This window comes from Pongo pygmaeus, chromosome 6 (assembly GCF_028885625.2).
Source record: "Pongo pygmaeus isolate AG05252 chromosome 6, NHGRI_mPonPyg2-v2.0_pri, whole genome shotgun sequence".
In the NCBI taxonomy this organism is placed as follows: Eukaryota; Metazoa; Chordata; class Mammalia; order Primates; family Hominidae; genus Pongo; species Pongo pygmaeus.
In genome coordinates, this window is record NC_072379.2 from 126,904,647 (window position 1) to 126,927,569 (window position 22,923).

The following is a 22,923-nucleotide window of genomic DNA, read 5'->3' on the forward strand; positions in this document are numbered from 1 at the left end:
GCAAGACTCGGTCTCAAAAAAAAAAAAAAAAAAAAGGCTGGGCAAGATGGCTCGCGTCTGTAATCCCAGCACTTTGGGAGGCTGAGGCAGGCAGATCACTTGAGGCCAGGAGTTCAGACCAGCCTAGCCAATATGATGAAACCCCAACTCTACTAAAAATAGGAAAATTAGCAGGGTGTGGGCACCTATAATCTCAGCTACTTGGGAAGCTGAGGCAGGAGAATCGCTTGAACCCTGGAGGCAGAGGTTGCTGTGAGCCGAGACCGCACCACTGTACTCCGTCCAGCCTGGGTGACAAAGTGAGACTCCCTCTAAAAAAAAAAAAAAAGAAAAGAGAAAAAGAAAAAGAAAGCTGGGTGCAGTGGCTCACGCCTGTAATCCGAGCACTTTGGGAGGCTGAGGCGGGCGCATCACCTGAGGTCAGGAGTTCAAGACCAGCCTGCCCAACATGGTGAAACTTCATCTCTACTAAAAAATACAAAAATTAGCTGGGTGTGGTGGCGCACGCCTATAGTCCCAGCTGCTCGAGAGGTTGAGGCAGTATAATCACTCAAACCTAGGAGGCGGAGGTTGCAGTGAGCTGAGAACACGCCGCTGCATTCTAGCCTGGGCGACAGAGCGAGACTTGGTCTCAAAAAAAAAAAAAAAAAAAAAAAAAAAAAAAATGAAATAACACCCTCTTCTGTTGTTTGAATTATCTGTTTCCTCTTAGATTAAATGTTGTCTTTATTTTGTTCCTTTTCTTTGATAAATCCTTAAATATTTGTAAACTTTCATCTGCATTTATGAAGGAACAACTTTACTATTTGGGGTAGGCATGGCGTTTCTCTGCAGTTACGTAGGTCTAATTCTCTTGGACAGCTTCGTCACAAAAGCGAGTAGGGAGGCAGGTAGTATCAGAGGCAGGCTTCCTTGAAGGCTGCCCGAAAGTATCTGGTCCTGCAGCAGAGAGGAAGCAAGCAAATTATAGACCCCACTGAAATTGTCGAGGGAAAGAGGCTCTCTGATAGAGAGCTTTCATGTGTTTTCCAGGATTGTTTTGCAAGTGGGGGCTCGGGGTTGACTGGGATATGCTTTGCAGAAGCTGTCTCAAGTGCTGTGGCCACACATCCATCTAAACTTCTTCCCGTGTTGAATTAAGGGACAGCTTTAGTAGTATATAGATAGAGACTTTTAAAGAAAAATCTGAGTATCTAATGTTGAGAAATCTGCAACAGTAACTTCCTTTAGTGTAAGTGTGACTATTCTGTGGCTTTGAGAACTTTAATGCTTTCCACCACGTTACAGGTAAGCTTGGTAGCAAGCTACAAGGGTAATTGGAAGAGCTGTGAAGACATCCTTTAGTATTAAAACAGCAATGAATTTGCTGTTAATGGGTTAATGAATGGTCTCTGTTAGAAGCAAAGTCCTCTAGCACCTCCTCTAGAAGAGGAGAAGGCATGAGGGCCCAGGGTTTAATGCTGCCGTGCTGGTAGAGATTTTACTGGGCTTGTATTTTTATTAGGCTTGTTTTTACTAGTGCCTGGGCTTCGAAGTTCCATAGGGTTTACTTAAGTGATCTGCCCATAACCCTATTTTTCTCACAAGCCCTTTTTATTTAAGGTTTTCTGTGCAGTTTTGTGGTAAATATATGATACCAGTTATACCTGTACTTTTGCCAGGTATCAAAACCTTTGCTCCTAGCTACTCTGTGGGCATCACAGGGAAGTGGAGGAGATTTTGGCTGGCTGGCCATGCTCTTCTGAGTGTGATTTCTAATTAATTACTGCGATGATGACCCTAAAGCCTACTCACTGTGGTGCTTTGTATTTATTGATAAAGGCCCTTGGAGTGCTCTTACTTCTTACTATTTGTGCTACCATTTCTCCACTAGTCTGACCCCATCTGCTTTCTGCCTTTCAGGGTTTGCAAACTTTCTGATGTGCTGCTAACACACGTTCTTGTTTTCTAGCATCATTAGGGCTTTGTTTGTTTTTTGTTTTGTTTTGTTTTGAGACAGAGTCTCACTCTGTTGCCCAGGCTGGAGTGCAGGGGTGTGATCTCAGCTCACTGCAACCTCTGCCTCCTAGGTTCAAGCGATTCTCTTGCTGAGTTCAGCCTCCCAAGTAGCTGGGATTACAGGCGCCCGCCACCACGCCTGGCTAATTTTTGCATTTTTAGTAGAGATGGGGTTTTGCCATGTTGGCCAGGCTGGTCTTGAACTCCTGACCTTAAGTGATCTGCCTGCCTTGCCTCCCAAAGTGCTGGGATTACAGGTGTGAGCCACCACTCCAGCCAGGGCTTTATTCTTTTCCATATCTGTCTTTCTCTTATTTCATGGGGACCTTGTAAAGGATGGTGTTTGGACATAAGTTCTCAGTAGATCTTGCTGACCTCCTACTAGCATTCTCTTTATTTATTTATTTATTTATTTATTTATTTATTTATTTATTTAGAATAGTGCCATTGATGTGATAAGGAGAGGGGGCATTTGACGTGGTTACCAATAAGCATTATTTATTTATTCATTTATTTATTTATTTATTTATTTATTTATTTAGAATAGTGTCATTGATGTGATAAGGAGAGGGGGCATTTGACATGGTTACCAATAAGCATAACTTCTGGGTCTTTTCTATGCCATTTCTCAGCCCCCTTCTCTTTATAATTCCTGTGGTCAGCACAGCACTAAGTGTTAAGAGGAATAGGAATGGAGTTTTTATAGTTGTAACTCACAGTAGTGATTCTGCTTAAAAGGGATTTGCTCCCTTTCGTTCTGAGTGATCTTTTAAAAAGTAATAAAAATCATAGTAACATTTTCAAAAGAAAATAGGGTGAAATTGCCTGTTATTTCATCCTGCTAATATAATAGCTCCTATTTTGGGGGTACTTCTTTTGAGTGCTGAGTGCTTTTTTTTTTTTTTTAAGAATATAAAATTTAGAAGCAGAAAAACTTGGACCACTTGGCATAAGGTTGAGATGAAGTCTAAGGCAAACTATTGTTGATATTAAGATTCCATGGAATTTTCTTTTGAGACAGGGTCTCACTCTGTCAGCCATGCTGGAGTGCTGTGGTGCAATCATGGCTCACTGCAGCCTCAATCTCTGTGGGCTCAGGTGATCCTCCCACCTCAGCCTCCCAAGTAGCTAGGACCACAGCTGAATGCCACCCTGCCTGGCTGATTTTTGTAGAGACCGAGGTTTAGCCATGTTGCTCAGGCTGGTCTCGAACTCCTGGGCTCAAGCAATTCTCCCACCTTGGCCTCCCAAAGTGCTGGGATTATATCATGAGCCACTGCACTGGCCTGGGTATTTTTTTAAATGTAGAGTTTGGAAGTAAATAGGTCTGAGGTAAAAAACTCAGCTCTACTATTAGATACTGTGTAATCATGGGCCTTAGTTTTTTTTTGTTTTTTTGTTTTTCCAGCTGTAGGTTAGAGATAATGGTATACCTCATAAGGATATTGTGAGGATTATAGGTGATACTGCATTTTAAATGTTTAGCATAGTGACTAAGACATAACAATCAAATACTTAAGTGAGCCCTAAGCCCTCCAGAGGGGAGCTGCTCACCATTGACCTAATTTTAAAACTTAATAGTTTCTTCCATCTTTCTCTGTCCTCTTTCCCACTTCTCTCTCACATGTCCAGCTATTTCTTTAAGCTCAAACTTGATTTTATATTCTGTTCTCTTTTTCTTCATCACACTCCCTGTGGCCAACTCATCCACTAATGTTATTGCTACCCAACAGATTCTTTTAAGGATGAATTTAGTAAGTAGTAGCTACCCAAGGTTTAATTTACAAAACAAAACAAAATGCCTCATTGGATTATGGTTGAGGACTCTGTGGTACTAGGGCATTTTATTGTTCCATTGGAGGCACTTTGGTTTGTATTAGTCTCCTCACATCACTTTTTCAGTTTTCATGATGGCGAATTGCATTCATTTTCCCCCTAAGTATTGAATGTATACTGTTTCCTTAAGACAGTAATGATTGATAAGTACTTGGATACAGGTAGAAGTCATGGATATGCATGAGTAATGCTTAATGTTTCAGGAAGCTTAACACATATTTACCATTTAGTAGGCACACAATTTATTCTTTAATAAAAACTGTATATTGGATACCTTTCAAATCAAGAGGTGTGCTAGCCAGCTACTTCCCTGGGTATGCTTGCTCTAACTAGTAAGCTAGCTATCTACTTTATATTTATCTGAGGTGATGAAAAGGCACAGGGCTACCAAATTAGTGTTTTCGGAAATATTTTTACTCTACCCCCACCTGAAAAGGCTTACTCAAAGCCGTAGTCCATGGAGCTTTTAGAATGGCCCTTCCTGCTGTGATGCCTTAGTTAATTTTTCTGCCTTTAGTGAAAATGTGTTTTAAACAGGGAAACAAAAGGAACTTGGAAGGATTTAGCAAATATTGCGATCTTGGAGGTGAGTATGTATGGTAGGATTGGGAGATGTTTAAGAGCATTAGCTTCATAAAGGGAGGTGGACTGCCTTCTATCAGATTTCCATTGTTGCTTTTACATGGAGTCTTCTGACTTTCTAATATATCTGCTTACATATAAACTGGGATTCAGCAGACTGTTGCTTTATCTATTGTTTTTAAAATGTGGTTTATAAGCCATCACGCATTAGGTCAGTAGCAGTGGGAACTATATTACAGTTCTCATACCATCCCTCTTCCTTCCCAATGAAAAAGGGATCACTTTGGCATTGACCACAAAATCACCTTTTCTTTTTTTTACACCAAGAAGCAACTAAACAATTCATTTATTCCTGTCACCACTTTTTCAGAAATTTCCCTCTGAAATGTTTATATTGCTTCTTGTGTCACTTAGCACCCTCTGCAGCTGTGGAAACATCAGATCATTGAGTGAAGGTTGACCACAGAGTCTTTGTAGTGGCTTACTGTCTTTCAAAGCAAGGAACCAAAAATACCCCTTCCTTTCCAAAGAGAAGGAGAGAATTTCAAAGCCCTTAAACTTTTGCTGGTCTTATTTATTGCTTGTACTAGAACTATGAATCGTTAAGTTAAAAAATATTCTGGTTTCCAATGCTTAGGAAAAATGTCAACACTTTTTTTTTTTTTGAGATGGAGTCTCACTCTTTCTCCCAGGCCAGAGTGCAGTGGCGTTATCTCGGCTCACTGCAAGCTCTGCCTCCCGGGTTCACACCATTCTCCTACCTCAGCCTCCTGAGTAACTGGGACTACAGGCACCCGCCACTGCACCCGGCTAATTTTTTTTTTTTTTTTTTTTTTTTTAGCAGAGACGGGATTTCACCGTGTTAGCCAGGATGGTCTCGATCTCCTGACCTCGTGATCCACCCGCCTCGGCCTCCCAAAGAACACTTTTTTTAAAATGTATTTTTGTTTTCACTTAGTTTTGTAAGTGGGGTTTCTTTTTTTTTTCATAGCACAGTTGGGGGTGTTTACTTGGCAAACAGAGTCCAGGCAGGGAGGCCACAGGACCCCTGACAGGCACCTCCAAGGGGATTTTCATAAGAGCAAACACTCAGGGACCAAGGCGAGTCCAAAGGGGCTGTGGAGAGGTTTCCTCGCTTCTGGCCATCAGCACAGCCAAGGCCCCACAACTAAAGGCTTTTATTGAGAAAGGGAAATTGACTGAAAAATGGCCTCCAACTTCCTCACTGCCTGAGACACTTGGGCCTCCTCTACAAAGTTCAGGAAAGAAGGGTCCACCAAACTAGGTCCCCAGCAGTCTCAGGTGTAGAGGTCAAAGTCAATGCGTTTAGAGTTGTAGAACTGACCACTAAGGGGGTCCAGCTTCCAGCAATAAACACCATCAGGAAAGTAGCCTTCACTCACCCAGATCTGCATCTGGGTGCTGTTGAAGGGCCCATGCAGCTCAGCATCCCCCGGGTTCTCCCACTTATATTCCCACATCACATCCACCAGACCATCTCCTGGCAACTCTGCTTCTCCTCTCTGGGTAGGGGTTGGGGTCACCAGTTCCCCCTCCGCCACTTCCTCAGCAAACATGTCCAGGGAGTGTGGGGGTGTAGGATTGTGGGGTCCCTAGGGCCTGGCACCCCAAACCCTTCAGCCACATGGCCAACTGTTCCCTTGTTTCCTGGTACATGCCAAGGTTTCCCTGGGCCACCATCTGGTCGGCCAATTCGGAGAGCCGGTCCGGGCGCTGCGGGGAACTGGGTCACCCAGGCCCCTTGCTGCTCCCTTTGCCTCCTCGTCGGGCCCCCAGACACCTCAGTGCCGTAGCCACTGTCTCTCTAGGCAATAGGAGCTCCAAAAGTCCCTCCAAGAGGGCTTGGGCACTCACTGGGGTCTGGCCCAAGCTGTCCTCCTCTTCCAAGTCTGAGGCCTGGCGTGGGGTCTCATTTCTAGAGCTTTTACCTGCAGAAGTTCTGTACTTTGTTTATGCAGTGCAGATCTAAAGCAGCTGCCACAATCTGGACCTTAGCAACACTGACACTGGGTTTGGTCCAGTTGCTAATGGACTCTAGGGAACAAAAACACCACTCTCCTGCTCCTGTGATGCCAGCTGGCTAGTATGTAGGCCGTAAACCATAATGGACAGGTAGTGGAATTCCTCTTCCTGGACGTCTTTTTCCTTTCTGACCAATATGAAATAAAACTTATTTTGACCTTCTACCCTAAAAAGCAACATGTGCTAAAACAAGTTTCTTCTGACAAATTTGTTCTTATCTAGAATGATTAGATTTGGTAGAAGAACGTAGAGTTATACTTCCAATTAGCAGTGGCGTGGTATTTCTCTGAGTAGAATGATAGTCGTCTAGAATCTAGACTATTACTTCAGTTTCTTCCTCTAAACAAAACGTTGTTTATGTATACCTGCATTTACATAAACTATAGGGGATGTGAAAATGACTCTCTGGGGCTGCCTCTCTCCATTTTGGACCTTTCTAGACCTCGTTGGTTTGGCTGTTTCTGCTTTCACTGTCAGAGCAGATCATTCCAGATGCCATTATGTAATTTTCTGTCTTGGGATATGTGTTTGCATGGGTGGGTGGTTTTGGTTTTGTTTTGTTGTTAAGTGATGTTTAATGTCAAGCCAATAATATGGGTATGTAGGCTTGGTTTTGTCATAATGGCCACAAGTTAGCTTATTTATCCTTATTTCCCAGAGACACAGAGAGCCACCCTTCCCCACCCCTACATAATGTCTACGTTTTGCAGGGGGCTCTTGTCATCACAGCTGTCTAGGAAGTACAGTATGGCCAGTTGGCAGTTCTATTCTGCAGAGACAAAGAGGAGGAATCTTCTCTCTGGTTGCTACCACAACTGATTGGTTGGCTTCCTGTGACCTAAATAGAACCAATAGGAATGAGTTTGCTGTTCCTGAAATAATACCAAAGTTTGCTCTATTCCCTCCCCAGAATTCTCAGGGCCTTGTTCTTTGGGAAGGCCAGGTGATATGACACATTTATGATTCTGGGGCCTTAGGTTGTGTTGCATCATTCTTGGCCCTTGATTTCTTGAGGAGAGTAATATTAGCTGAAGTTTTCTGTCTGGGTAGTTTTTCACAAAACTTGATAGAATCACCTGGAGCACTTACAAAAAATAGTGATGCCCAAAATTAAAATCTAAGTACTGATGCTTGGTGTTTTATCAGTGTAAATCTTTACCCTTAGAGGTTCTTGTTTTGTTTGTCTGGTGTGGGGTCTGGCATTAGTGTTTTAAGTGGTGATTCTGATGTGCACCCAATATTGTTAACCACTGAGAAAGGGCGTCTAAAGGAAACAGGAGGGGCCAAAACCAACAATCTTCTCTGCTCTCAGATTAGGTCTGCAGCATACATACAGGTAGTAGGAGGAATAAGAAAGACATTACAGATGGTTATGTTCTCAGATCACTTTTACAGCTCTGTTAATTTCTTCAATACCATCTCTGTTTGGAAGATGTACATGATGGCAGAGCAGTGGAGGGGCCAATGGGGAGATGGTTATTTCTAGCTCTGCCTCCAGGTTAAAGTGTGACCTTGCAAGTCAGTTAACCTCTTTTCCTAGGGCCCTTAGCTGGCCTTTTTTGAAAGTGGCATAAACAGTACTGTCAACATTATGCTTCCTTAATGTGTGTCTTCTTGGTAATGTAAAATTCCTTCAAACCTCTTCTCAGGTTCTTGGTAGAGGGGATTTCAGTGGTGGGGATGTTTATGAGTGAGACAAGCAGTAGCAATGAAGCCACAAGTTTCCTGTTGGCTGTAACGTCTAGTTGAAGATTTTCCCTTTTGTAGCTCTTCCTTCCCAGGCTCTTGATTTTAAGTGATTAGTTTGCTTGGAAGTCTGGATTTACAAAAGTCTGCTTAAGGTGCTTGTTCTTCATTAATGTAATCAGACTTCCAAATAGTTATTCTTAGTGATCTCCACCAGTTAGCTCAGTGGCCTGATTGCCGTTAGCCACTGATGTGACCTTAGTTGAATTGCTCATCTGAGAGAGCAGTGGTGTAGGGGAACGGTGGTGTAGTGAATTTGGACTTGTAAGGTTCCTTTTAACCCTATTTGTAACTGATTTTCAAATTCATCGATTTTATCTGGCTAGCGACTGTTTATTATTAGTTGTTTTAAAACACCCTCCTAGAAGGAATCCTTAGGCAGTAAAAGGCGTTAATCTCTTTTGTTGTCTCTCTTATTGCTAGCTAACCAAAACTGTATCTCCAAGTAATAAATATTTGTGTATCTCGAAGTAATAAATATTTGGGGTGATGAAATAAATTCAAGTATAATCATTTTTCAGGCTTAATGTCAGTTGGCGGGTTTATAAAGACTGAAGCCCCAAATTAAATATCCAAGAAGCCCTAGAGTTTATGGTGTTCTGTTTTGGGGGATAGCCTTATGCATATGAAATTAATAATGTGTATTTTGATGACCAAAGTATAATTATTTGGCAGGCTTTAATCCAAACTAATATGCTGGAGAAGACTGGCTATTTTATGTTGATGCGCTTCTAGATATAACCCCATTTATGACCCTAGCTGTTTTCTTTCACACCTTTCTAAAAGGGGCTTTTATTCAGCCAGTAAGCACAGGTATAACAAACTAGCCAGTGCCATATGTTAAATATCTTGAATATCATCCATGTTTATAACATAATATTTTAAGAATTATATCACCTGGTCTTAGATAACCTTTCAAGGTTGCTTTTCAGGGAGAGATGTAAATCATTGTATCATGAGTTGGCAGAGAAGAGAGAATCAGGACTGCCTATTTCCATTTTGGTTTGGATCCTTTGAATTGGAACTATTTTCTATACCTCACCTTGCACTGTTGAGGTTTGTGTGTTTAGTGTGGCTGAGAATCATTGCTTGTGAAGGGATGCGCTTTGCCCATCTACGTGGTGTCATTCATTTGTTTCGTTTTTGTTTTTTGTTTTTTGGGACAGAGTCTCACTCTGTTGCCTAGGCTGGAATGCAGTGGCGCTGTCTTGGCTCACTGCAACCTCCGACTCCCAGGTTCAAGTGATTCTCCTATCTCAGCCTCCCAAGTAGCTGGGATTACAGGTGCCCACCACCACACCAAGCTAATTTTTATATTTTTTAGTAGAGACAGGGTTTCGCCATGTTGGCCAGGCTAGGGATCTTGACCTTAGGTGATCCACCCGCCTTGGCCTCCCAAAGTGCTGGGATTACAGGCGTGAGCCACCGCTCCTGGCCTTATTTGTTTTTTAATTAGTGCACCATTCCATGCTATAACCTAAAACAGTAAGTAGAAGTCTGGAGGCCATGATTTTCACATCCAGGAACTCAAGGGAAGAATGGAGTGTATAGGCAGAGCATGGCCATGTCCACTTGTGCCAGGTTTTTGTTTTTCACTGTGCTTCGCCTTTAACACATTTGTTGAAGACTTTTTCACATTGATAGACTATGTCTAGCAATAAGACATTAGTATTCATTGTGGATTAGAAGGTAATCCCCACATTATTCCCCTCACCTTCTGCAGTTTAGCTTTGATTTCACTACCTAAGAGGTCTTTTTCTAGAAAGTACACTTTTTTAATGTATGGCAGCTTCAAAAGCAGGAGCTGAAGAATGCATTCAGTTTTCCTAGTCTGCTAAAGGCAAGGACTGTGGAAATAGAATCAGAAACTTCTCTAAATCAAATTTATTTCCCAAGCATGAAGTGTTAACAGCACCCTACCCACTAGAATATTTTGGGGGACAAAAGAAATTCTGACTTGATTACCAGGACTCTCCTCTCCCCCTTAATATGTCTCTAAGAGGTTTTTTGCCCTGGAATCCGGTGCCCTGTGATCTTAGGACAATTCCCCATTTGCAGCATAATTTATAAGTTACCCATTCTCTCTTTCCCCTGTAATAACAAAATTGCTGTGATAGCCATCCAACCAGTTAAAAAAATTTCAGGTAATTCATTTCTAAATTGGGACTTGTTTCTCTTAGATCAGCCTTGTAATGTATTATAGACATCACTCTCAGCATTGGCTACAGAAGTGATTTAATGCTGGGTTTTTAATGACTCCTTCATTAATCCTGGTATTCTGGGATTTAACACTCACTGGCCTTTGACCACTGGAAATGATGAAAACTTTGACTTCATGCATATTGGATAACGCTGGGCTGCTGCCGAAGCCATGAATCTTGCCTCTGCGGTGGCATGTATGATTGAGAGTGTTGCGGATGGATGGGTGCTCTCTCAGGCCGTGCACTGCTGCTGAAGAGGTGAACACGATATCTTTATCAGCTCAGGGTGACCTCTTCCCAGCACAGTTGCATTTGAAGCAAGAATTTTCACTGACAGCTTCGTCTCCTAGATCTCTGGACTTGTGAAGTCAGGCTTCACCTTTTCAACTATTTCCTAAAAGATGCTTTCTTTGAGAACATGTCCCTTGATGTCTATATTTTGGATTTTTTTTCTTCTAATAAAGTCATCGAATTTTTTAGTAGAAAGACATCGATAGCACTATCTAGTCCACCTCCCTCATTTTGCAAACAAGGCAGCGGAGTCCAGGAGGAGTGACATAACTAGGCCAATGCTAATAATAATGAAAATTAATAACAACAGCAGTGACCGCCAACATATATAATGCTTACTGTGTGCCAGGCACTATCTAAATGTATTAATTCATTTTTTCCCCACAAAACTTTCAGGAGGTAACACTGCACAGCAAGTCCAGTATCCCACACAGCTTCTTTCTGTATCTCCTGCTGCTCTTAAAAGCAGAGAAGACAGTGTTGGTTGCATTCCTTACTCTTAATGGAAGCATTACAAATGTTCCATGGAAGCGAGGTGCCAGTTTATTTTCAATAGAGTCTTATGGCCAGAGTGTTAATATACCTTGAATAAATGCCATGTTCTTTCTTCCCTCAAAAAAAATTATTGCTTAGTAAAGAGGAAGTCACCTTATCCTTAGAGTCTTCTCAGAGGCTGTCATATAACAGTGTGCTGCCTTAGTTACTTTGTTTTGAACATATGAATTAACCAGTGCTATATGAATGTCATATTGGCATAATCGTAAAACAATAGCTAACTTTTTTTTACACAAATACAGTAATTATTCCTGTGAGTATGACCCCCTCATTACAAGCACCATGGAAAGTAACCTGTTAAAGCTCACCTTGAAGAGCAGTGCTCTAAGGTATAAGTTGGCAAACTTTTCTTCAAAGAGCCAGATAGTAAATATTTTCAGCTTTGAGAGTCCTATGGTCTCCCTTGCAGCTATTCAGCTCTGCCTTTGTAGCGGTAAAGCAGCCATAGATGATGTGCAAGCAAATGGGTGTGGTGTCCTCATAAAACTTTTTAACTCCAAAAACTGGAGAAGAGTTTGCCTGCCCCTGTCCTAGGTTATGTTGTGGAGATAGGAATATACGGTATACTTATAAGACAAATGATAAAATTTCAAAGTGAGAGAAAAGTACCTCAAAAAGTGTCTCTATTGATGGTGTATACTCTGGTGTTGAATACACCCATACCGAGTGCAGCTTGAGCAGAACTTTTCTGAAATGCATACTTGATGATGTATAAATGTTATAAATAAATACTTTATGTGATTAGTTAGATATTTAGGATAAATAAGAAACTTCTCCCATTTTTCTAAGTCTTCCCCCACCCCCCACCCCCCACCCCAGGAAATTAGGTAGCTCTTTATATGCAAGCATGTTTTCTTGTCATCTTTTTCTCTTGAGCCCTATCAAAGGCTCAGTTTATGAGGAAATGGCATGTTTTGGAAATTGTTTTCAATACAATCTGATGGCTTCTCACTTCCTTCCAATTGAGCTATCTCTACACTGGTCACTGGGGGTAGAACAGTTCACCACTTCTGTTTGGTGACACCAGCAACCATCCATCCACTTCTTGCTGATGGTGCTCTTCTCCTGGTTATTTGAATCTGTGAGCATGTCCTTGTTTTTCTGGGTGTCTGATTCTCGTATTTTGTTCAATGCTACCTAAGTCTTGCTATCTAGAACAGTTCTGAATCTGTAAAACAGCATAGTCTTTCCTGTTAGAATTTTATTACTTTGCTGCCAGTTTAATTTTCTGATTTCTTTCTGGTGTCTTTCTCCCTTTTTTCTTTCTCACCAGTTCAGTACTGACTAACCCTTTTCTTTGTATACCTTGTCAAAGTTTTTAATATGATCTAGTTGAAGGCACTTCCCTGCACTATGGATTTTGCTGGTCTACTAGAGACAGTTTTTCTTTATTTTCAGCGTGCCCCTTTTCAGATGCATCTGGAATAACAGCTGCATTCCCACTCCTGAATAAAATGGGTTAGGAAAGCTTCTCATTGGCAAAGCACCTGGATTCTTTGGCAAGATTGGAGGTAAACTCCAGACCAGATCCATCACCAGGAGAATGGGAGGACCAATTTTTATAGGGTGGGGGTAGACCATATTGAATGAGGATGTGAGTGAACTCATGTTATAGAAGCACCATTTATATCTGTTAAATGTAAGGGATTAGATAATCTGTCATTATGCTAATTCTGGGTAACAGATGGTGGAGAGTTCTGCATCTCAACAGCAGTATTCACCATGGGGGAAATTAGCTTGCACCCAGATCAGCAGTCAGGCAGGAATTCCATTGAGAGAGAAACACTATTGATGATTACATTAGTGTATCCCTCTGAGAGCATCTACACTTATGCTGGGTTCCTTCAAATTATCTATAGTTGACATATGCTTGGCCATGGCCCTTACTAAGTTACAGGACCTCCGTCCTTCTATCTATAAAGAATTTGAGGTTTGTTTAGGAAGATAAAGATTGGAAGTAGGTTAGGAAATGTGGCTCAGAGCATTATTGTATCATACAGTTTTTCTTCAAAGAAAGATGCCATACAGATGTCAAAAACATTGTTTGTCCGTCTTTGGAAATGAACTCCAGAAATGAAATGAGAAGCAGGAACTGGATGTGTTCTTTCTAAGTGCCATACCTTATCTTTGGTACAAGATTAAACAAACAAAAAACATTTAATTAAGTCCTTTGGCTTCACATTCTCTAAGGGACTGTCTTGATTCTGTGATTTTTTTTTTCCTCCTTTGTGGTTTTGTTTGTTTTGTTTTGTTTTGTTCTGTTTTGTTTCATTTTTGAGACAAGGTCTTGCCCTATCACTCAGGCTGGAATGCAGTGACACAATCATGGTTCATGGCAGCGTTGACCTCCTGGATCCTCCTACTTCAGCTTCCCGAGTAGCTGAGACTACAGGCATGCCATCAAGCCCAGCTAATTTATTTATTTATTGTTTTTTTTTTTTTTTTAATAGAGACAGGGTCTTGCTATGTTGCCCAGGCTGTGGTATTTTATGTGGTATTTTGTTAAATCATAACTTCATCTACCCTTTGTGTGCTGATGATTATCAACTTTTCATTTCTCCTTTTTTTTTTTTTTTACCACATACCTGCTTTTCATTTCCATTTGTATAATCTTACTCTCATTTCATAGCCAACATGCTTAACTCTAATGCTGATTAAAATGAAGGTTTCGAACTCCAGTGTACCCAAGAATCACCTGTGTAGTTTATTAAAATACAACCTAGGCAGTGGGCTAGACCCAACTTTTTTGGTACTCACCAAATTAGAGTCTTCTCCTGTCAAATGATTCTATTCCTTTTCATATTGGCCAGACATACTGAGCTTGAAGAGAAGCCAAGAACCTAGACAACTCATTTTGAAGAGCTGTCCAGGTTGATTGGACAACCATTAAAATGTATCACCACTTGTACAGGGAATATTCCACATGTGCTTTAAGTAGGCATAGTCATTCATATTTAATGAGTTACTAAGTTGGATTATGAGCTATGGTTCAAGAAGCATATAGCATTTTGGATTGGGAAATCTAAAAGCTAGGGGCTGCCCATCAATAATAGCTTTGATTCCCACCAGGAGCTGAAATAATTAAAGATGTTTGATGCTGCCTAGGTGTTCCTTGGGGTATTGAGAGAAAGCGATTTCATTAGGAAGTAGTGATTTAGTTATTTATATGTTAAAGAATTCTCTTATCAGTTCTTTCCTTCTATTCTTGCCATCCCTCCACTCCATGCACTCAACAAGGCAGATCCAAGCATTTCGTACCTGCAGGTTTTCCCCATCTTCAAATCTTGCTGCATAATACTCCTGGATTAATTTTCCATAAATGCTCTTTTAATGGTGTTATTTCACTGCCATGGCTATTTTAGACTTTGACCGCTTTTGTCCACCAAGCCCCGCTACTTAACTATATCTCTTCCTATCAATGTCAGCAATCTCATCTCTTACTTTATGGAGTAAATATAGGGTTATCAGGAAAATGCCTTTAACTTCTTGTTCTCTCACCTTCCAGTCTGCCTTCCTTATTATGCTTGCTTTCTTACCTCCTGCCTTCCCATCTCCGTAGACAGTTTCACCTTCTTTCCAAACTAATTGTTCTGCCTACATGCTCTGGATTCCAGTTCTTTTGTTCTCCTTGGGATTTTGTGCTGTTGGCTATTCTCTTTTTAACTAACGTTATTTTTAATTGTCCTTCAGTCTTCTATCCTATTATATCTGCTTTTCTTCTTGCCTTCTCTTCATAGCCAAGTTAATTAGAATAATTAAAAGACATTTTAATTCTGTCCCGTTTGCTATTCATTCTTTTACCTTCTAGCTTTGAACCTTCCCCATCATTCACCAATGCTTCCCTCAAGGACACTTCTCGGTCTTTACTTTTACTTGACCTCTCTGGAGTATTTAATACTTATCTTTTAAAATCTTGCTTTCTTCTGCCTTTTCATTATACCACACTTTCGTGGATTTCCTTTTACAACTCTGATAACTTTTTCTCAGTCTGCTTTGAGGGCTCCTTAAATATTTGTGATTCCTAGGCTTCTGTCATTGTCCCTCTTCTTACCACTATTCAGTCTCTGGGTTATCTCATGGCGATGCTGCTGACTTCCCTATCCCTGTCTCTAGCAGGCTTCCCACCTACATTCAACTGCCGTTCCTTTACTCAAATGATCGCATCTTTTGACAGTGTCACCATTTACATGGTCTTTTAGTCTAGAGATCATGTTGTCATCTTTATCTCCTCCTCACTCCCAGTATGTAATTACCTACTGGTATATCAGGTTCATCCTATCCTGTCTCTCCTCACTGCCTGGTTTATGCTGTCAGCGTAGAATAACTCAGCAGTTCTTTTTACTAGCCTCTCTATTTCTAGTCTTACTGCCCTCCAATCCATTTTCTACCTTACTGCTTTAATTCTGTCTTTGAAACACACATCTGATTTTTAGAATCATTCCATAGCCTTAGGAGTGGAGTATACAGAGCCATGACCTGGCCCCTCCCTACCTCTCCATGTTTATATTTACATTCCCCTGTTCTCATTCACCATTCCTTAAAAAAAAAAAAAAAAAGAAAAAGAAAAAAAACAAACAAACTTAAATGCATTACTATTTAACTTAGTCTGCTGTCTGCCTGGAACATACATTTCATCTGGTTAGCTCTTACTCATCCTTCAGTGCTTCATTTCTCAGGAAAGTTTTGCTGCAGGTACTCTGTCTAAAATCTGAATTGTGCATCTTGTGTGTGTCTTCCCCCAACACTTGGTGCTTACTTATAATAAGACTCATAGTAGGCCAGGCATGGTGGCTCACGCCTGTAATCCCAGCACTTTGAGAGACCAAGGTGGGTGAATCACTTGAGCCCAAGAGTTCAGGTTCAGCTTGGGCAACATGGTATAACCCTTTCTGTACTTAAAAAAAAAAAAAAATAGCCAGGTGTAGCAGCATGCGCCTATAATCCCAGGTACTCAGGAGGCTGAGGTGGGAGGCTCACTTGAGCCCAGGAGGTGGAGGTTGCAGGTAACTGTGATTGCACTACTGCACTCCAGCCTGGGTGACAGAACCAGACACTGCCAACAACAGAAAGACTCATAGCACATACAGCACTAGGTGACAAATACCTATTTTATTTCCAGTATGTAATATCTTTTCTGCCTTATAGAGGGTATTTGAGTTAACAAATGCTCGTGTCCTTTCCATGGCTCCCCATGGGGTATGTCTTTATTTCTAGGCTTGGCTAAGGTCTGAAACACAGATGATGCCTTATGTGGCATCATTTAGAGCATTAGCTTTGTCTACCACCCTAGAGGTCCTTCAGGTCAAGTTAGTCTGCTTAGTATGATACAACAGAAAGTATGACTTAAAAGGTAAATGTCTTTCTCAAGTTTCATCTTACTAAAGCCAGACTTGGAATTTAAAAATCTCATGTTTCCAAATGTAAGTAAAACTCAACCTCATTTGCATGTAATCTCCAAATTGTACCTGTTTTCTTAGGCCACACAAACATTATATGGTTGTTTTATTTTTTTAACTTTAGTTTGTGGGGTTTTTTTTTTTTCCTCCATCTCTAGTCAACAGCTTATTTACTGACTTGAGTACATGACGTTGCCAGGCGCCAGCTCTTTGCACTGGGGATAGATCAGTGAATATGAGATCTATTTTGTGCGGCACTTACATTCCAATGGGGGCAATCAGATAAAGAAACAGTAAAGATATATAGGTGATGAAAAGTGCTATAGAGAAAACTAAAGCTATGAAAGAGTTGAGGGAGGTATTCCAGGGTTAGGAGGGGGAAATTTTTTAGTAGGGAAGCCAGGGAAGAGTCAGGGAGGCCTCAGTGGCAAGGTGTCAGGAGCAAGGACCTGAAGGATGGGAAAAAGCAAGCGGCAGAAGGCAAAGGCAACACTAGAGACAGAGGTCTTATGGTCAAGTGTCCTGGATAGCAAAGAAGGCTTTAGGGTTGGAGCAGAGGGAGCAAAGGTGGGGGTGGTGGGACATGGGGTTAGAGAAGGAGGGAATGGGGACAGCAGACCTGTAGGCTGTACATGGCCTTTGCTTTGAGTGAGACAGGAGCCATTACAGAGTTTGGAGTAGAGGGATGGTGACAAGTTTTGTCTACTTTGACCTTCAGAGATTTATTCTGGTTGAGAACTATTCTGATTATTCTAGGTGAGAATGGAGTTTAGAGTCATTAATGCTTTTCTTCTCTCCTTTTAGTAAGTTAAAATCCCATTGACTTTTTTAAAAAAATAATTATAGATTCACTGAAGTGGCAAGGGTAATAGAGAGAGGTCCATCTCATGTACCTTTCACCCAGTTTCTACCAGTGGTTAGATCTCATATAATTATAATACAATATCAAAACCAGGAAGTTTACATTGATACAGTGTCTTTGCGTAGTTCTATGCCATTTTATCAACTGTCAATTCACATACATCACAATGAAGGCAGAAAATTATTCAGTCATCACAAAGGTCTCCCTAGTGCTACCCCTTCTACCCCTTTCCCTTCCCATCATCCCTCTGACAACTGTTTTCCATCTCTATAGTTTTGTCATTTCATGAACATTACATAAATGGAATCATAATATGTGATTCTGCAAGATGGGCTTTTTAAATTTAGCATAATGCCCTTGAGATCCATGTAAGTCACTCCTTATATAGTTTGTTCTGGTTGACTTCTAATCTGTGTGTGAATGTAGGAGACAGGCTGTCATGGTGGAAGGATGCCTGTTTTATGACTTGAGACCTGAGTTCTAGCCCAGGTCCATCACTAAATACTACTTACTATCTCTGGGTCTCAGTTTAGCCACCTATAAAATGAAGAAGAAATTACAGTCAAGATTCTTTCAGTAATGATTTTTTGGTGAGAGGACTGTAGTAGTCACCAACTCCATCTGCCTTTTTAATACTTGCTGTGCAATAATATCCTACGGTCCTTAGTATATTGTCAAGCTCATACCAACCACTCAAGAAACAGTTCATAGTGGTTTTATTGACATATTGCTGCTACTTGTCTTTTTCGAGTATAAGCTTGATAATAGGCCAATATACTACTTAACAAGCTACAGCCATGCATTACTTAACAATTGGGACACCTTCTGAGAAATGTGTCCTTAGGCAATTTGGTCATCGTTCGAAGATCGTGGAGTGTACTCACAGGAACCCTGACGGTATAGCCTACTACACACAGAGGCTGTATGGTATAGCCTGATGTTCCTATACTAAAAACTGTACATCATGTTGCTGTACTGAATACTATAGGCAGTTATATAACACAATGGTAAGTATTTGTGTATGTAAACATCTAAACATAGAAAAGGTACAGTAATTAGAGTATAAAAGGTGCTTACCATGAATGGAGCTTGCAGGACCGGAAGTTACTTTGGGTGAATCATTGATGAAATAGGAAGTGAATGTGAAAGCCTAGGATGTTACTGTACACTACTGTAGACTTTATAAACTGTATGCTTAGGCTACATTAAATTGATTTCAAAAAGTTTTCATTTTCAATAATAAATTAACCTTAGATTACTATAACTTTTATTTTATAATGCTTAATTTTTTTAAAAGAGACTTTGACTCCTTTGTAATAACACTTAGCTTAAAACACAAACATTGCACAGCTACGAAAATATTTTTTATATCATTATTCTGTAAACTTTTTTCTATTTTTAAAATTTATTTATTTATTTTACTTTTTAAAACTCCTTTGTTGAAAACTAAGACACAAACATACACATTAGCCTAGACCTACACAGTCAGGATAATCCTTATCACTGTCTTCCACCTCTACATCTTGTCCCACTGGGAGGTTTTCAGGGGGCGATAATGTAGATGGAGCTGTCATCTCCTATGATAACAATACCTTCTTCTGGATACCCCCTGAAGGACCTACCTGAGGCTGTTTTACAGTTAATTTCTTTAAGTGGAAGGCATGCGCTCTAAAATAACAATAATAAGTATGGTAGTAAATACATGCACCATTAACATGGTCATTTATTATTGTTATCCATTACCATTACTGCCTGTACATAATTGTATGTGCTATACATTTATAGGATTCACAGTGCAGTAGGTTTGTTTTTACCAGCATCACCACAGACTTGTGAGTAATGCATTGTGCTGCGGGCTATGACTACGCAGTCTCTAGGCCATAGCAGATTTTTTTAGCTCCATTATAATCTTACGGGATCCACCTGCATATATGTGCTCCATCATTGACCAAAACATCATTATGTAGTGCATGACTGTATGTAAATGTGAAGATGAGTGTTTGGTTTTTCATTATTTTCAGTGTTAAGTTGCAGAAAACTGTATCTTATCACTGAAAATAATGAAATTCCTTCTGCTGCCCTAGTGCTCCAAACTAGAAATGTGTAAGGTATGCTTAATGCTTCATTGAAATGATACACAATCTTGTTGGCCTCAAACATTATCATCAAGTGTCATTATAAAGATATGGATAGAAGTGTGAATCTACATTGAACATGCACTACATGACTATTAATAAGTAGATCCTAGTTCATGTTAAAAATTAAATTATAGGCTGGGAGGAGGGACTCACACCTGTAATCCCAACACTTTGGGAGGCTGAGGCAGGAAGAATTCTTGAGGTCAGGAGTGTGAGACCAACCTGGGCAACATAGCAACACCCCATCTCTGCAAAAAAATTTAAAAGATTAGCCAGGCGTGGTGGTGCACGCCTGTTGTCTAATTCATCAGGAGGCTGAGGCAGGAGGATTGCTTGAGCCCGGAAGTTCGAGGCTGCGGTGAGCTAGGATTGTGCCACGTACTCCAGCCTGGGCAACAAAGTGAGACCCTGTCTCAAAAAGAAAATTCATTGTAATATGTCTGAGCTAGAAGCTATTTTGTAGAGCATTTAGATCTAGCATCTCATTTTATAGGTATGGAAACTGGCGCAGGCTTAGCACATTTACATAAGGTGAAACAGCTATAGAGAGAGCTGGGGTTAGAGCCCAGATCCTCTGCTCTGTGTTCCTGCTCTGTGCCATGTAGGGTTTTGTGAAACAGGCTCAGAATTGCTTTCTGGCCTGAGAGGGCTGGAGGAAGTGCATAAGATGACTTTCAGTATTGAAGAATAAATACCAGTGCTGTGTGTAACTTCTTTCTTTTGTTGGTATGGATGATGGAGAATTAATTGATCAGTGTTTATTCCCAGCATTTCTGTTTGGCCATATACATTTGTTTTGCTGTGCTCTTCTCGCTCTTCACCTATTTTTTATAATTTAGATGAGAATTTTTTTTTCTGTTAAAGTGTTGATATGACACAGTATCTTACATTAGACCTTTTTTAAAACACACACACACACACACATACGACTCTGCCACACGGTGAATCTTTTTTAGAATGTTGGTTTCCTCTTTTGTAAGCTTGAGAAAACAAACATAATAAGCTAAGCTAAAAGCTGAATATATTTTTGGTACCTACAGATGTGAAATTATTTTAACTGGTAAGAAGTTTACTGTCTGTGTTCAATTTTTTGTCTATTAGGAAAATGAATGTAGTTGGGGCATCATATTTGGTTAGGAATGTAAAGAAAATAACTAGGAGAATATCTCTTTGACCAACAACAGACCTGCCTCACATTTAACCTTGTTCATTCATTCTTAAGAGCACCTAAATTGATCTGTTTGCTGGAATATAGTGGTATCCTTGTGAAAACCAGAGATTGATATGTTCTTGACTTTAAGATACTCATCTCTTATATATTCCACCCTTTAATATGCCGTTCATGGATATTTCTAAACTTGCTTTTATTCTTCACCCAGTGGCAGTATCCTCGAAGCCACCTTCATTTCATCACCAGTCTTCTCTTGCCTTTCTCCTTCTTCTGAGCAGGGTGACTGAAACTGTTGGGTTTCAGGTGGGTTAGGGAACCTCACAGGAATTTATGTGTACAGGTAGAGAACATGTCATTAAGTTCCTACTCACTAGTGGTGAGGTGACAGAGCAAGACAGAGTCCTTCCCTCTCACTCTATCCTGAGTACCTAAGCAGAGGATTAAAGATTAAGCACTACCCAGCCACCTTTCCTGGACTCCGTAATTGGAGTGGGATTTGCCCAACCACCTACCTTAGACACTGCAGCTGGAATGGGAATTGGGTAATACAGGGCAAGCCCGGGAAGAGAAAATCCTGTTGTATGTCCTTACCTGAGCCTTCAAAACTTCTTGAAGCCTAACTGTGTCACCTACCTCTCACCCTGGGCCTGGGCTCCCGTGTTTCCTAGTTTAGAAGAAAGCATGGCCTATGCAACTCAGGCTTAGGGACCATTTATTTTTATTTTGTTTTGTTTTGTGTTTTTTAAGAGACAGGCTGTGTTGCCCAGACTGGAGTGCAGTGGCCATTCTTAGGCATGATTATAGCACATTGCTTCCTTGAACCCCTAGACTCAAGTGTTCTTCCCACCACAGTATCGCAAGTAGTTGGGACTACAGGCACATGCCACCACACCCAGCTAGACTTTTTATTATTTAACTCTTGAAATCAAACCTCATAATGTACTGTTAAGATCCTTCTGTTTGCAAGAAACGGCAACAACTCTGATGATTCTAAACAAAAGGAAGATGTATGGGACATTATGAAGAGCTAATAGAACTCACTGGAGCATCAGGCTTGGAAAATAGATGGGGAACAGGGCTCCTGCAAAGGGCCAAGAAGCAGGATGCAGAATTGTTGTCTTTAGTTAGGAGCAGTCTGGCCAGGACACCCTCCCTTATGGGAGGACACAGGGGCAGGACACCACTGTACATGAAGTCTGACTCTTCCCTGTATTTTGTATTACTCTCCACACAGAAGCATTTAATAGGCAGAGACTCTGTCATGTGTCTCTGCCCCACCTGCCAGGGACAGGGACAGGGTAGTCATCTGATGATTTTCATCTTCCGTGGTGTGCAGCTTAGCATTGCATCCAATTAAGAGTACAACAGTGTGATATGTTAAAAGGGAGATAACAGTTGACTGTTACATCCATTGTTTAACATGTGAAAGTTGACTTTCAAACACATATTGAAAGACCATATTATGCACAAAAGTATGAAATGACTATAATCATTTTTTGTATCAGGACCCTTTGAGGTTACTGACTTGAGTCCAGAGTCTAGGACAGTGGTGGAGTAGAGAAAAGTACCCTGAGTGACTACACAAACTCTTAATTCCTACTCCCACCATCACTGACTTGAGAGAAGCTGAGGGTGTTTTTTGATACTTCTATTCACACTCCCCATACTGATCTTTTTTGTGAAATTTTGTTTCTCGAAGGATAGAGGAGCAGAAAAAAAAAAATAAGGAATGAAGGAAACATACCTAGATCTACAATAAACATTTCTACTTTACGTTGGAATATATCTTGAGAAAAAAGAAGGGGTCATCAGACATTTTCGAATCATTTCTCCCATACCTCTCAAAAAAATCCTCTGAATCCCCAGAAGACCTGCAAATTATTGTAATTAAATGTTTAATATATAATTTAGCTAACGTATTAGTACTGGAGTGCTCAAATTTACAATATGTGGATAGATTATTTTTAATATGCTAATACATTTTTAATGTATTAAGGGCAACCTAGATAATTCCTGTGCACAGTATACTTATTTCTATTTTACAGAATTATAATAGCACAGCAGTGTAATAAAGGGAAACAGGCTAAGAATCAGAAGGCTCTTA

The 22,923-nt window shown here is 40.6% G+C and overlaps 1 protein-coding gene and 1 pseudogene across 2 annotated transcripts in view; one reads left to right on the forward strand and one right to left on the reverse strand.

The window, feature by feature from the left end:
* SND1 (staphylococcal nuclease and tudor domain containing 1) overlaps positions 1–22,923 on the forward strand; it is a 434,013-nt gene that overhangs the window by 198,945 nt on the left and 212,145 nt on the right. The window lies entirely within an intron of this gene.
* On the reverse strand, positions 5,715–12,341 carry LOC129040784 (CD2 antigen cytoplasmic tail-binding protein 2-like; annotated as a pseudogene).